The sequence below is a fragment of the Acinonyx jubatus genome, chromosome A3 (assembly GCF_027475565.1).
Source record: "Acinonyx jubatus isolate Ajub_Pintada_27869175 chromosome A3, VMU_Ajub_asm_v1.0, whole genome shotgun sequence".
NCBI lineage: Eukaryota > Metazoa > Chordata > Mammalia > Carnivora > Felidae > Acinonyx > Acinonyx jubatus.
This window is the reverse complement of record NC_069388.1, coordinates 77,621,974-77,637,112: the sequence shown is the minus strand read 5'-3', so window position 1 is coordinate 77,637,112 and position 15,139 is coordinate 77,621,974. Positions and strand designations below refer to the sequence as shown.

At 40.0% G+C, this 15,139-nt stretch overlaps 1 non-coding gene and 1 pseudogene across 1 annotated transcript; both read right to left on the bottom strand.

Annotated features, from left to right (window-relative positions):
• Window positions 1–10,299: 10,299 nt before the first annotated feature.
• LOC113603317 (U6 spliceosomal RNA) lies at window positions 10,300–10,404 on the bottom strand. The gene has a single exon (XR_003424896.1). It is a non-coding gene; the product is annotated as a U6 spliceosomal RNA (small nuclear RNA).
• A 2,604-nt stretch (window positions 10,405–13,008) lies between these two features.
• On the bottom strand, window positions 13,009–14,513 carry LOC106973449 (ras-related C3 botulinum toxin substrate 1-like; annotated as a pseudogene).
• Between the last annotated feature and the right edge of the window lie 626 nt (window positions 14,514–15,139).

Below are 15,139 nucleotides of genomic sequence, written 5' to 3'. Positions count from 1 at the left end.
ACACAGAAAGCACACCTGCACTGTTCTGCATCTGGATTTCTTTCACTTAGCAAGAAATCCTGGAGATCTTTCCTTGGCAGTACATAGGGGACTGCTTCATTCTTTCTCACTGCTGCACAATGCTCCAGTGTGCATACATACTATAAAAGGAGACTTCAAAACAGACCAAGCAAGCCTAGCTGAGTCTCTTTTTTAATTAAAAAAATTTTTTTATGTGTATTTTTTGAGAGAGAGAGAGAGAGAGACCAGGGGAGGGGCAGAGAGAGAGGGAGACACAGAATCCAAAACAGGCTCCAGGCTCTGAGCTGTCAGCACAGAGCCCAATGTGGGGCTCAAACTCACAAACTGCGAGATCGGACGCTTAACCAACTGAGCCACCCAGATGCCCCAAGAGTCTCTTTCAAAATATGGTTAGGGGGCTATAAAGGAGGAGGAATTTATGCACTCACTGAAGGAAACTATAAACTTTATGCACTTTTCAAGCCGTCAGCTGTGATCTTCAGCCTGAACTTAACCCCTTCCTCACCATGGCAACTAGCTTTTCCAAATTCTTCACTTAGAAAGGAAACAAGCCAGTTTATGGGGTGCCTGGGTGGCTCAGTCAGTTAAGCATTCGAATCTTGATTTCCCTCAGGTCATGATCTTATGGTTTATGAGTTTGGGCCTAGCATTGAGCTCTATGGTAATGGTGCAGAGCCTGCTTGGGATTCTTTCTCTCTCCCTCTCTCTCTCTGCCCCCTCCTTCACTCATGCTTTCTTTCTCAAAATAAATATTAAACAAACAAAAAAGGAAACAAGCCAGTTTAATAAGTTTCAATCTCTCATTTGCATATTAACTCAACCAATCTGTGCCTCCTGAATTGCAAGTCCAACTGCCCAAATAAAAGTCTGTTTGCTTTAATTTTCAGTGAATTCTTCCTTAGTCAATAGTACTATCATTTTTTAAAATCAGTCCTCTGATGGACACTTGGGTAGTTCCCAATTTTTTGCTACTGCAATCAACAACTTCATACATTATTTCATACATAAGTGTATCTGTAGGAATAATTCCCCAAAGTGGGATTGTTGGATCAAAGTGTAAAATGCAGCTGTAGTTTTGATAACACAAAAGGGTTGTGACATTGTGCTCTCATCAGCACTATAAAACACCTGTTTCCCCCCATCTTCCTATACTGAGCATATTGCCAAATGTTTCATTGTTTGCCAATCTGATGAGTAAAAAATACTATCTCAGTGTAGTTCTAATTTGTAGTAAAAAATACTAACTCAGTGTAGTTCTTATTACAACTGACCCTAAGGCACCTTTTTGTATATATTGGTAATTATTTTTCTATGAACTCTTTGTTCCCCAGTCCTTTGCCTTGTGAAAGATGAAATAAAACACACTCACTCATATCAAGGGGTTTTTAAATGGAGCCAGGTGGCCATTAAAGAGTGGACCTTATGCACATGCTCACATACACCATGGGATGGAACCAAGAATTTTTTAACTCGGCCAAATCACATAGGCTTCAAGGACTCTGCACCAACACCAGACTTTTGCTTAGTGATAGCCTTAGCAACCAATTATGTTTAGCCAAGATTAGTTTTCTGCCACCAGCACCAATCAAAATTCTTTGTCAACAATCTATACAAGCATTCCCTTTGTGTCTTTAAAAACTGCTGACTTTGGGTGACAGCTCACTTGTGGTGAGCATAGTATAACTATAGACCTGTCGGATCACTAGCTGCACACCTGAAAACTAATGTAACATTGTATGTTAACTACACATCAATAAAACATTAAAAAAATTTAAAACTCCTTAATTTTGCCTCCTAGTGGGACATTATTTGGGTCGCTGCTGAAATCTATGTACCCTGAATTTGCAATTTTTTGATCCCAAATAAACATTTTTGTGTAATTATTGCCTCCTGACAATTTTAGGTTGAGAGCCTATTTTTCTTTTTTTAAATTTTTTTAAGTGTTTTATTTATTTTTGAGACAGACAGAGACCGAGCATAAGCAGGGGAGAGGCAGAGAGAGAGGGAGACACAGAATCCAAAGCAGGCTCCAGACTCTGAGCCGTCAGCACAGAGCCCGACGCGGGGCTCGAACTCACGAACCGAGAGATCATGACCTGAGCTGAAGTCAGAGGTTCAACCGACTGAGCCACCCAGGTGCCCCGAAGCCTGTTTTTCTATTGGATTGCTGATTGTTAGATATTTTACAACGAATATTTAATACATTTATATTCGTAAAAAATGAAAGATGTTAAAAAAAAATGTTAAAACTCATGTCGAAAACAAACATACCAAACTTTGGTCCACGAGTCTAGAATCCGGCCAAGGAAGGACCCACAAACATCCTGCGACCACTTAAACAGAAGCCGGGATCCCACAGCGCATACTCCGAAGAGTCTCACCTGAACCCAAACACTTGCGTGCGCAAGGGAAATTTTGTGTGCGCATGCTCCAAACAGCCAGCGCCTCACCTGATTCCTAACGGAAAATCTGTCGTGCGTGCTGATAAATAAACCTGCGCTCCTGGAGACTTTCCACAAAGACCTGATGGAGTTTGCTAATGATGGCTTTTGTAAAAGTATTTTCAATGGAGTTGCGGTGCAATTAGGGTGGATTTTAAGAGTGCATAAGAGGGGCACCTGGGTGGCTCAGTCGGTTCCGCGTCTGTGGCTCAGGTCATGATCTCACGGTTTGTGAGTTTGAGCCCCACGTCCAGTTTGTACTGACCGCTCAGAGCCTGGAGCCTGTTTCGGATTCTGTGTCTCCCTTTCTGCCCCTCCCCTGCTTGTAGTCTCTCTCTCTCTAAAAAATAAATAAACATTAAAAAAAAAAAAGATTAAAAATGCCTAAGAGTCAGAGAGTAGAAGCAGGCACATCCCAGGGGCCTCCAAACTAGGTTACACAATGATTTTCCTGAAAATGCCCTTCCTGAGGGCATGAATGTGCTGTGGGCACAGCTTCTCCTTTCCCACCTCAGCTTTCATGTCGCCTTTTCCCTTTTTACAAAAGGTGTGCATCTCTTCCTTCTCATCTGACAATGGCACATTGTCCCAGGGTGTGAAAATGTCCAGGGATGACAAGCAACGGGACAACTCAAAACGTTGCTATTGAATTGAGAAAGCAGTAACCCCAATAAATTATTTTGAAATTTTGGTGGTTTTTTTTTTAATTTTTTAAATATTTATTTTTGAGAGACACAGAGCACGAGCGGGGGAGGAGCAGAGAGAGAGAGAGAGGGAGACACAGAATCTGAAGCAGGCTCCAGGCTCTGAGCTGTCAGCACAGAGCCAGATGCGGGGCTCGAACTCACAAACCACGAGATCATGACCTGAGCCGAAGTCAGCCGCTCAACTGGCTGAGCCACCCAGGCACCCCATGAAGTTTTGGTGTTTTCTTATTCTTTGCTTTCAACCAAATTGAAGGAGAACCTAGCGGTCTGGTCATAGATGATAATGTGGTGATAGTTCACACAATGTCATTTTTGGCATTAAGAGTCCAAAGACATGACTGATACGGTTATAACAAAATCTCTTCTACATCTATTTAGTTATATGAAGAAGTTTCTTATCACATAAAAATGAAAAACTGGGATTTTATTCATGCAGAGCCCCATCACTCTGAGCAGTAAGTTATCCTCAAAAATTAAAGCCAATTGAAAAAAAAAATCCACTCACTAAGATAGTATTTCCAGTGAGATTTTACTTCAATGTGATTTTGATCAGTTGTATATTAGTATCATAATAAATCCACAAGACATTAACTTTTAGAAACTTCCGGTCATAGGAAAAAATTTAATTTCAAATACTTTTTTTCAGAGAAGCATGATAGGGTGATGAATAAAAGACTTTCAAGCATAAAGTATATTACATTAGGATTAAATTTTTGTGAGAGAAGTGAATTAGAATTAGGGCTTAAAGTAGAAAAAAGAATAATGTAAAACTTGTAAAAGAAGACTTTTTTAGTGGATGATGAGTATCAAATTGTATTTAGATTTATTGGATACATTTTAAAGATTGATGTGACTGTTAAAACACAACTATTTAAAATATTCTGGAAATTACAGCGTTAGTGACTATTTAACACAGTATAAAATATTTAGATGTTAACTTAAAAATGTGCAAAGAGGGGCACCGGGGTGGCTCAGTGGGTTAAGCATCTAACTCTTGACCTTGGCTCAGATCATGATCTCACAGTTGGTAAGTTCGAGCCCCACATCGGGCTCTGTGCTGATAGTGCAGAGTCGGCTTGGGATTCTGTCTCCCTCTCTCTCTGCCCTTCCCTTGCTTGTGCTGTCTCTCTCTCTCTCTCTCTCTCTCTCTCTCTCTCTCTCTCTCAAAAAAAAAATGTGCAAAGAAAGTACATAACTTTATAAAATTCTTCTAGGAGTTTCTTGCTGGGGGAAGCAGAAAAACTTGGAAGACCAGTGCTAAGGAACTATTCTCTCAAGTTTTGCTGTGAGGGAGAACACAGAAATAGGATAGTATCTGAAAGGTAAACACAGGGTCGAGAGAGATGTTTTAAAGTATGAGATTAAGCATGTTTATATGCAGATGGGAGTGTAAGGGAGAAAAAATTCTCCTCTACTCCGTTAGCATCTCCAGCTAGGTCTAAGAATTAAACTGACATAAACAGATTAGTAGGAGGAAGAGGCATACAGGTTTTATTCTTACATGATCATGAGGACCTTCATAAGAGAATGAAGACTGGAAGAAGTGACAGGATCAGAAAGCTCTTATACCTTTTAGACAAAGAGTACAAATGACAAAAGAGTTTGGGCTAGGGGCAGTAAACTGTAGCAAAGTGACTAGGAGATGTGTGGGCAGAGGGCCAGCAAAACTAGTGGAAGATAAGAGTCACTTTAGTAAATTTGTACAGATTCATGTCAACGTTGATCCCCAGTCTTTGGTGATAAGGTTGTTTTCTTCCCTCCCAGAAAGGGAGGGCACCTTTCTCATGGAAATTCTATGGCCTGTTTTTAAGTAGATAAAGGTAGGTCAGAGAGCCCTTCCTGCATCTGCTGTTTCTCAAGTGCCTTCAGCTCAAAGCAATATGCCACAGCAGCATAGTGTAGGATGATTGTTCTGAATTCCTTCAGGAATGGTCTGGTAGATAGAGCTGATGTAGGAGAGGGGAGTGAAGTTCTTAGGAAGGTGAGAGACAAAGCCATCCAGGGCAGAAGCAGAGCGACTGGTCAACTTTGGTATAAGAGAAAAGGAGAAGGTAGCTGTGGGTGTAGGTAAATTATAGATAGGGTGGAAGGAGATGAAATAGTCTCTCTTTTTTTCAATAAAAAAAGGAATGAGATGGGGAATCAGCTGAGAGGGGGATGGGTTGTGGGAAGTGAGTGTTTAGGAAATGTTAAGAAGCAGAAGACAAACATATGTAAGCATAAGCTTATCTGAAATCCACATTTATAAACTAGAGAGACAACCAAATGTATTTGGTGGTCTGTGGAAAAAATTGTTTTTGCTTTACAGAAGGGAACTTCAGTGATTCAAGGTGTTCTTACCTAGAGAGAAAACATTAAAATGAATTTTTTCCCTATTAACCAACCCTGTATAAATATTATGATAGTTTTCATTTGTCTTCAATATTTTGAAATCCCCTCACAAATCTCAAAAAGTCATTAATGTTTGGGGCACGTGGGTGGCTCAGTTGGTTGAGTGACCCACTCTTGATTTTGCCTCAGGTCATGATCCCAGGATTGTGGGATCGAGCCCCTCATCGGGCTCCATGCAGAGCAGGAAGCCTGCTTAAGATTCACTCTCTCAAGGCACCTGGGTGGCTCAGTTGGTTAAGTGTCCGACTTTGGCTCAGGTCATGCTCGCACTGTCCGTGAGTTCGAGCCCCGTGGTTGGCTCTGTGCTGACAGCTCAGAGCCTGGAGCCTGCTTCAGATTCTGTGTCCCTCCTCTCTCCCTGCCCCTCCCCACACTTGCACTCTGTCTCGTTCTCTCTCAAGAATAAATGTGCAGAGCCAAACCATAAGAGACTCTTAAAAAACTGAGAATAAACTGAGGGTTGATGGGGAGTGGGAGGGAGGGGAAAGTGGGTGATTAGCACTGAGGAGGGCATCTGTTGGGATGAGCACTGGGTGTTGTATGGAAACCAATTTGACAATAAATTTAATATTTAAAAAAAGAATCAATGTGCAAAAAAAAAGATTAAAAAAAAAAAAAAAGATTCACTCTCTCCCTGGGAATGCAAACTGGTGCAGCCACTCTGGAAAATAGTATAGAGTTTCCTCAAAAAATGAAAAATAGAACTACCCTACGACCCAGCAATTGCACTACTAGGTATTTATCCAGAGGGTACAAAAATACTGATTCAAAGGGGCACATGCACCCCAGTGTTTATAGCAGCACTATAGACAATAGCCAAATTATGAAAAGAGCCCAAATGTCCATTGACTGAAGAATGGATAAAGAAGATGTGGTGGTATACACACACACACACACACACACACACACACACACACACACACACACAATGGAATATTACTTGGTAATCAAAAAGAATGAAATCTTGCCATTTGCAACAACGTGGATGGAACTAGAGTGAAATAAGTCAGAGAAAGATAAATATATGATTTCACTCATATGTAGAATTTAAGAAACAAAACAGATGAACACAGGGGAAGGGAAGGAAAAATATGATAAAAGAGAGAGAGGCAAATTATCAGAGACTCTTAAATACAGAGAACAAACTGAGGGTTGCTGGAGGGGAGGTGAGTGGGTGAATGGGCTAAGTGGGTGATGGGCATTAAGGAGGGCACTTGTTGGGATGAGCACTGGGTGTTATATGTAAGTGAGGAATCAGTAAATTCTACTCCTGAAATCATTATTACACTATATGTTAACCAACTTGGATTTAGATAAAATTTAAAAATTAAAAATTAAATTAAAAAAAACGATTCTCTCCCTCTGCTCGTCTCCCCCTCTCTAAAATAAAAAATATATAAAATAAAATTTAAAAGAAGGAATTAAAAAATACAAACAGAAATGAAACAGGGTGCCTTGGTGGCTCAGTCAGTTAAGCGTCCAACTTCGGCTCAGATCATGATCTCATGGTCCATGAGTTTGAGCCCTGTGTCAGGCTCTGTGCTGACAGCTCAGAGCCTGGAGGCTGCTTCACATTCTGTGTCTCCCTCTCTCTCTCTGCCCTCCCCTGCTACTACTCTGTCTCCCTCTTATTCTCAAAAATAAACATTAAAAAAAAATTTAATGATAAAATAAAAAATGAAAAACAAATACACTACAAATATTCCTACTATCTGAATCCTGAGTTTCAGATCCTAGATTTAGGTAGGAAATAAAAAAAAAAAAAAAAACTTATCTAAATCTTTTTGTTCCTGAGTTTCAACTAGCCAAACCAGGAATTTGGATAGCAAAGAAATGATAAAAAAAATTTACTTGAGTTCCTTGTTCCTGAGTTTGGATAGCAAGGCTTGCCTTGAATATTTTTCTCCACACATATACACAATGATGTTAGAATCACTCATATCTATCAGAAATAATATGCATCATGCTCTACTTTTCTCTCTTCCTTATCCTCTAAATCCAGTCAATAAACTCCTGCAAGGTTGTATCTCCTAACTCAAATCTATTTTTCTCCATCATTCTCAGTGTCTTAATGGTTTCCCTGCAAATCATGTTACTCTTCAGTCCATTCTTTACACTGTAACCAGACAAAATATTCTCAAAATTCTCATCATGGCTCTGTCCCATTTATCATCCTTCAGTGGCTCATCATTGCCCTTAGGCATGGCTCTGTCTCCAGAGCTTCAACCCATGTCTTTTCCTGCTACTCCCACTCTATTCCAAGCACATTAAACTACTGCACTCGTCTTTTCCAAAAAGAGCCGCCCTCCTCTTATCTCCAGGGCTTTGTTTATGCTGTCCCTCCTTCCTGGAACATTGTCACACCCCAGCTGTGTGAAGAGCTCCTACTTCAGCTCTCAGCCTAAAATGTTACCTTCTTTGGAGAGTCTTTTCCTGATCTCTCTTTCCACCATCATATACATAAGAAGTATACATAAGAAGTATACATAAGAAGTTTCTTCTCTGAATTCCTATTGGACCCCATGCTCACCCTCGGATTGCAGTTTATTCTGTGATGCACCTTATCTATACCCCCTAAACTCAGTAGGAGCATGGTTACTATCACCAGCTCTTAGCACAGTGTCCAGCATGGAGGATATGCTTAATAAATGTTACTGAATAAATGAATAAACATTTTCAATAAAATTAGTATCACCTAGTCCATAAACTCAAATACAAATATATTCACAATGCTTTTATTTTTTGCAAACAATTGGTTAATTACTCATAAGTGCTTTTAGCAGAGAGCCCATTATGTCTCACTGTGGAAAAATCCCCCAAACATTGTCCAGATACCCCAAAGGATAACTTATTCAGTCAATAGTGGGCTCTGTTCTCTTCTTAATTGGAGTCTGATTATTGGCTAATGCCATAGTTTCTCATTAACTCATATCATAAATTTTGGAGACTGGTCCCACTCAATCCAAAAGACAATGCTTGCCCACTGCTTGTGGATGATGCTCTTGCTTGCCTATATCCCTGCTGGGAGGTAAAGCTCTTCCAGGGATGACAAGCTAAGCTTGCCGAGGATGTTCCATATTTGACCCCCAAGGACCCACTTGTAGCAATCAGCTACAGCAGATCACACACAGCCCTGGCAGTGGGGGGGTTGGGGAGGTATTGGGTCAGGATAATAACACCGTATCAAGGTTCCAGAACCCCATTTCTTCATTTCTCTCTGATGAGGACCAATTCCCCCCAAAAGAGGCACTGTTTTGTTTCATTTTGTTTTGTTTTGTTTATATCAAGACAGAGAAAGTCTTGCTATGTCTTTCTCCCAGAACATGCAGAATCCTTACCCTTCCAAGTAAGGCTTCTTTCTGCCAATCTCTATCCTAGCCTGTGCTGTGAAAGAAAGGAAAAATACAAATTTGATCTTTAGCAGAGTACTTTTCTGGTGGGACACCCTGGTATGTCAAGAAGGAAGAGACTGGAATAGAAGGACACAGACCTGGTTGGAAGTTTGGAAATCTGAGTATATCCTAACTCTGCAACCAACTAATTGGTATGATGACTTTAGCCTCTCTAGGCCTCAATTTTACCATCTGAAAAAACAAGAGAATCTTCAAGACCCTTTCTAGCTCTTTAGAATTCTATAATTTCAGTATTTTTTAAAATCTATTTTGTTGAGATATAATTTATATATAATAAAATGCACCCATTTTAAGTATATGGTTGTATATGTTTTGATAATTTTATACTACAATCAAGTTATAAAACATTTCTATCAGGGCATCTGGGTGGCTCAGTCTGTTAAGCATTCAACTCCAGATTTTGGCTCAGGTCAAGATTTCATGGTTCCTGAGTTCGAGCCCCGCATTGGGCTCTGCGTGGACAGCGAGGAGCCTGCTTGGGATTCTCTCTCTCCCCCTCTCTCTGCCCCTCCCCTGCTTGTGCTCTCTATCTCTCTCAATATAAATAAATAAACATTTAAATAAAATAAAATTAAATTAAATAAATAAATAAATAAATAAATAAATAAATAAACAAAACATTTCTATCATAGTTCCTTCATGCCCTTTTGTAGTTAATCTCCCTTCCCCTATCCTTAGCCCCAGGCAACCATTGATCTGTTGTCATTATGGTCTTGCCTATTCTAGAATTTCATGTAAATGAAATGATACAGTAAATGGTCTATTTTACTATTTTTTTAAAATTTATTTTTAAGTAATCTCTACACTCAATGTGGGACTCAAACTTACAACCCCAGCCAAGTGGCTGGCTCAGTTGGTGAAGCATGTGATTCTTGATCTTGGGGTTGTAGGATCAAGCCCCATGTTGGGTGTAGAGATTACTTAAAAATGAAATCTTAAAAAAATAAAATGGGGCACCTGGTGGCTCAGTCGGTTAAGCATCCAACTTCGGCTTGGGTCATGATCTCATGGGTCATGAGTTCAAGCCCCATATTGAGCTGTCTGCTGTCGGCACAGAGCCTGCTTTGGATCCTCTGTCCCCCTCTCTTTCTGCCCCTCCCCTGCACTCTCTCTCTTTCTCAGAAATAAATAAATTAATGTTTATTAATTAAACATTAAATGTTTATTAATTAAACGCGGGGCTCAAACCCACAAACTGTGAGATCATGGCCTGAGCCGAAGTCAGATGCCCAACCGAATGAGCCACCCAGGTGCCCCCAAAACAAATAAGTGTTTTTAAAAAATAAATAAAATAAAATAAAATTGTGGTAAAATATACAGAACAAAAAAAAAAATAGGGACTGCATCATAAAGTGTGTCATCCTTGCACAGGGGTCATGCTAATCTTCTCTATATAGTTCCAATTTTAATATAGGCACTGCCAAAGCAAGCACAATATGCAAAGACCTCTTGTGTATCTGAGGCTTTTGGTTGTTTTTTTTTTTTTGCATGACATGTTTTTATTATTTACATCTATTATTGCATATTCGAGATATTTTAAATTGATTTTTAAAGCAAATTATGTTTCTAGACTGGATACATTTTTTAAAATATCTCCATTCATACATTAGAAAGTTAAATAGGGGCACCTGGATGGCTCAGTCAGGTAAGCGTCCAGCTTTGGCCCAGGTCATTGTCTAATGGTTTGTGAATTTGAGCCCCCCCATCAGACTCTCTGCTGTCGGCTCAGAGCCCACTCCCCCGCATGCATGTGCCTACTTTCTCACTTTCAAAAAGAAATAAACATTTTTTAAAAAGTTAAATAAACTTGAGTAATTTCTTGGTGTCTGTTGGTTAAAAAAAAATTTCTGTGTTATTACTTTCAGAATCAATTGATTTCATAAGAATGTAATGGTGATCCATATAAAGATGGTATTGGAGCAGGGCAGCAAGTAATGGCAGCCCAGGACAGCATTGGTAAGGGTGGCAGGGACAACCTGTTGGGGTCAGGAGACAGGCTCATACAGGGAATTGAACAAGTAAGTAAATATATTTCAGATAACAGCGGCCAGATTTCTCACTGACTGAGAAGGAAGATACAAAAACAAAAAAAGAGAAAGTTAGAATGAATCCAGTAGTATTGAACTGGATTTGGAATTATCAATATGAATTAATAGTTTACAATACAGGTGGATAGTGATACAGATAAATATAGAAGTAAAGGTATATACTTATACTTCCTAGCTCTGTCCACAGAGTGAGCCCAGAAGCAGAAACATCCTAATAGAAATGAGCACATCTAGAACCTGATGTTGGTTTCTAAATACTACTATCAAAAGGAACCAGTGTTCCTTGAATAAATAGCTGATTCCAGAGGGGAATAAGGAAAATAGAAGTTGAGCTTAGAACATCTTATGCTAGAAAATATGGAAGTCCTCAAAAAAAAACAAAACAAAACAAAACAAAACCAAATCCAAAACATGATGGGAACATGTCAAGAAGATATACGATATGGCTTGCAGGGGTTCTCACTGGCCAAATCTGAGATAATTATAACATTATAATAATACTTACACATTGTAACTTACTGAATTAAATAGAATTCATGATATAAGCAAATGAATAAAGTATGGAGAGAAGAGAGAGCTTTTTTTTTTATAGTAGAACAGAATTAGGAAAAAAACCCGTTTGACAATTATCATGGTAATAATTAATTCAAGAGAGAATCATCAATGGATTCTAATACCAGTAGATAAAAATGAGATGAGGAATTAGATATTGGTATAGTTTCAAGGTATCTCCACGTGAAATATCTATTAACTTATAAAGATGCAATGTAACTTCACAACAGAGAAAATTAGAAGACATTATCTTAAGTGATCAAATTTAATACCATCAACAATGTACAAACTGACACTGTGTGCCCCTCAATGGGATATGAGGATTCACTGAATGAATGAATCCAAATATGAAGGGCATTCTACAAAATGACTATGTCTTATAATCTTCAAAAATGTCAAAGGGATTCCATCTCTGCAGAGGACAGACACTCTCCTTGCAGGAAGTTGAGGTGGACCAGAGGGAGTGTTGAGGAGGAGTGGCAGGGTCAGTTTCAGTGCCAGCTTCAGGTAAGGACATAGGGTTGGTGGGGCATTGGGCTCTGGTTGCCCACTGAGAATCGCACCCACCTTCTCATGAAAAATAAAATTTATGTATTTATGTATGTATGTATGTATGTATGTATGTATGTATGTATTTATGATTCAAGGATTCGTTAAGCCATACACGCAAAACATACCGCTAATTGCATTAGCAAAGATCAATGTAAAAAACACTCCACAATTCTGAAACTGTCAATTTAAAAAATTTTGTTCTAGTGGTTGAAAGGCCCACCCTTGTGTTCTTGCCCATGGGTAAGTTGTATGGAACTTGGTTGGCAGGAGCGGGGGCTTACAGAACCTCACAGACCCAAAGGAACATGGCTAATTAGGCAGAGCAACAGGAAGCCTGTGTGTGTGTATGGGGGAGGCAGGTGGTGAGGCAAGGAGGAGGGTTAGCATTAGTCAAGGTACAGTACTGGTGATCTGGCAAGACAGTGGTGTTAAGAAAGTTCATAGTTTAGGAATATCTAAAATATTTCAAAAACTGTAAAGCTGCAACATATGATTTTTGCACCTAGTTACTAGAAAACTAAGGAAAGTGTTTATTAGCTTTGAATAATGTAACAAGGAAACAGAAATGCACTTTTACTACTCTACAAAAAAAAAAGTCTAATGCATTAACAGAAAGATTTTATAATACAAGGAGGCATATCGTTCATTAAGAAGGGGTTCTATAAGAAAGCACTAAGTTAGCAACTATGGGAACAACCAGTTCAAAGATGAGTTAAATACCTGGTTTCAGGAGGGATAGCGCATCTAAGAAAAAAAGCTTAAAACACTTAGTGATGATACTGACCTTCCATCATTTACTGCATCTGACAGAAATTAACCTTTTAAGATTTTACCTGTGACACTTTTACTCAGTTTAATTATGACGTGCACAGTGCAGTGTAAATTAACATCCATATTTTGTAAGAATACTGCTTCGTCCTCTGATCATGTCCCGTGCCACATACACCCACCTCGGTGTGCCCACGGCCACAGCAGACCCTTCATTGAAGGGACACGGGAGTCTGAGGGGGTTCCACATCTCAGCAAAAGCGAATATACTAACTTAAAAAATTTTTTTTCACTACAAAATAAAAAAGATTGATCCAGAGAGCTGAGTCATTATTCTTATTCCATTAGGACACACAGTACAGTGTTAGGGGGCCCGACATGGGCTGTGTTAGGTGGCAAATTTCGTGAAGGAGGCTGTGTGGCTCTCCTGTCAGAGACTAGCAGGTATCTGCATTTCCGAACTTGAGGCACTGCAGTCTCTTCTTAAAGACAAAGGTCTTAAACGGTTTCGTGCTGGGTGTTCTCAGCACAACAATGCAACTTAGTTCACAAGATTTTGGCAACTCTTACTCTGAGCAAGAATAGGGGCTTTTGACAAATGAGGCTTTAAGAAAACTTGCCATTTTAGGGCTAAATTTTAATATAATGTTGAAATTTAAAGTTTTAAACAAAACCTAAAAATTACTGATTGGTTCAAAATGGTTTTATGGAAAAACTAACCTGTAACAAAAGTTTGGCATTGAGTGGGAAGTCTCCACCATCTTTGAGCAAAGCCTACAAAGGTTCTGAGGGAGACAGGACAGGAGAGGGGCCCCGACATCTATCCATAAGAGCAGGCATTTATCTCTTCCTCTTCTTGACAGGAGGTGGAGCAGAGAACCGCTGGAAAAAGCTTCATCAAACACTGTCTTTTTTTTGTTTTTTTACATTTTGAGAGACAGAGTGAGACAAAGTGAGAGTGGGGGAGGGTCAGAGAGAGGGAGACACAGAATCTGAAGCAGGCTCTGAGCCATCAGCACAGAGCCCAATGCGGGGCTCAAACTCACGGACCATGAGATCATGACCTGAGCCAAAGGCGGACGCTCAACCGACTGAGCCATCCAGGTGCCCCATTCAAACCTTGTCTTGAAGCCTAGTTGCATGAGAACCTAGCACTCCAGATATTTTACAGCATCAATCTCCTTAGCCATGGCCACACCCTGCGGGTAGGTGATGAGAATCAACTTCTTCAGTTTCTCAGTTGTGTCCTTGTTGTCCCTGAGGTCAAGTTTAGTTCCCACCAAGATGATGGCGGCGTTGGGACAGTGGTTTCACAGTTCAGGGTACCACTGTGCTCAAACGTTTTCAAATGATGCAAGATTTTACGAGAGAATACCAAATTAAGAATACATCTGTTTGCGGATAGGATAAGGGACGTCATCTGGCATAATCTTCTTGTCCAGCTGTATCCCATAAGCCCAGAGTCACCGGTTTTCCATCCACCATAACATTGGTAGAGTAGTTGTCAAAGACAGTAGGGATGGATATATTCTCCAGGAAATGCATTGGTTGTGTAACTGAGGGTAAGCACGTTTTACCTACAGCGCCGTTTCCCACCAGCACACACTTAATGGCCTGCATCTGGGCCGCTCGCTGGGACGCAGAAGGTGGGCGGGCACGGCTGCGGGCGGACAGGGAGCCAGGTGCTGGGGGGGGGGGGGGGGGGGGCTGCTGTCCACACCACCTGGCTCTCCGCCAACCGGAAGCCGGAGCCCAGCAGCTCCCCACCCAAAGCTGGGGAAGACTGTGGAAAGACAGGAAAATCAAAAAAGAATTTTTTTTTAATGTCAAGATCATGAAACCCAAAGACTCAGAAACCGTCCCAGATTGCAAAAAACTGGAGAGACATGACAATTAGGTGCAAGGCATGATCCCAGATCCTTTACAGGTAATATAAAGGACATAATTGGGACAGTTCACAAAACTTGAATGCGAATGTGTGTGTGTGTGTGTGTGTGTGTGTGTGTGTGTGTGTGTGTATAGAGGAATTCTCTGTACTCTTCTTGAAACTTTTCTGTAAGTTGGCAATTGTTTCAAAATAAAATGTTTTTTTTTTAAAGATAAAATCAATCGGTTTTAGAAATCTTTTTTTTTTTAAGGTATTTACTAGCTTGGCCAGAATCCTTGGATATGTTAAGATGAATTTGCTTGCAAGTAAAAGAAAATCAACTCAACTGTCTGAAACAATAAAATGCATTTTCTCACAA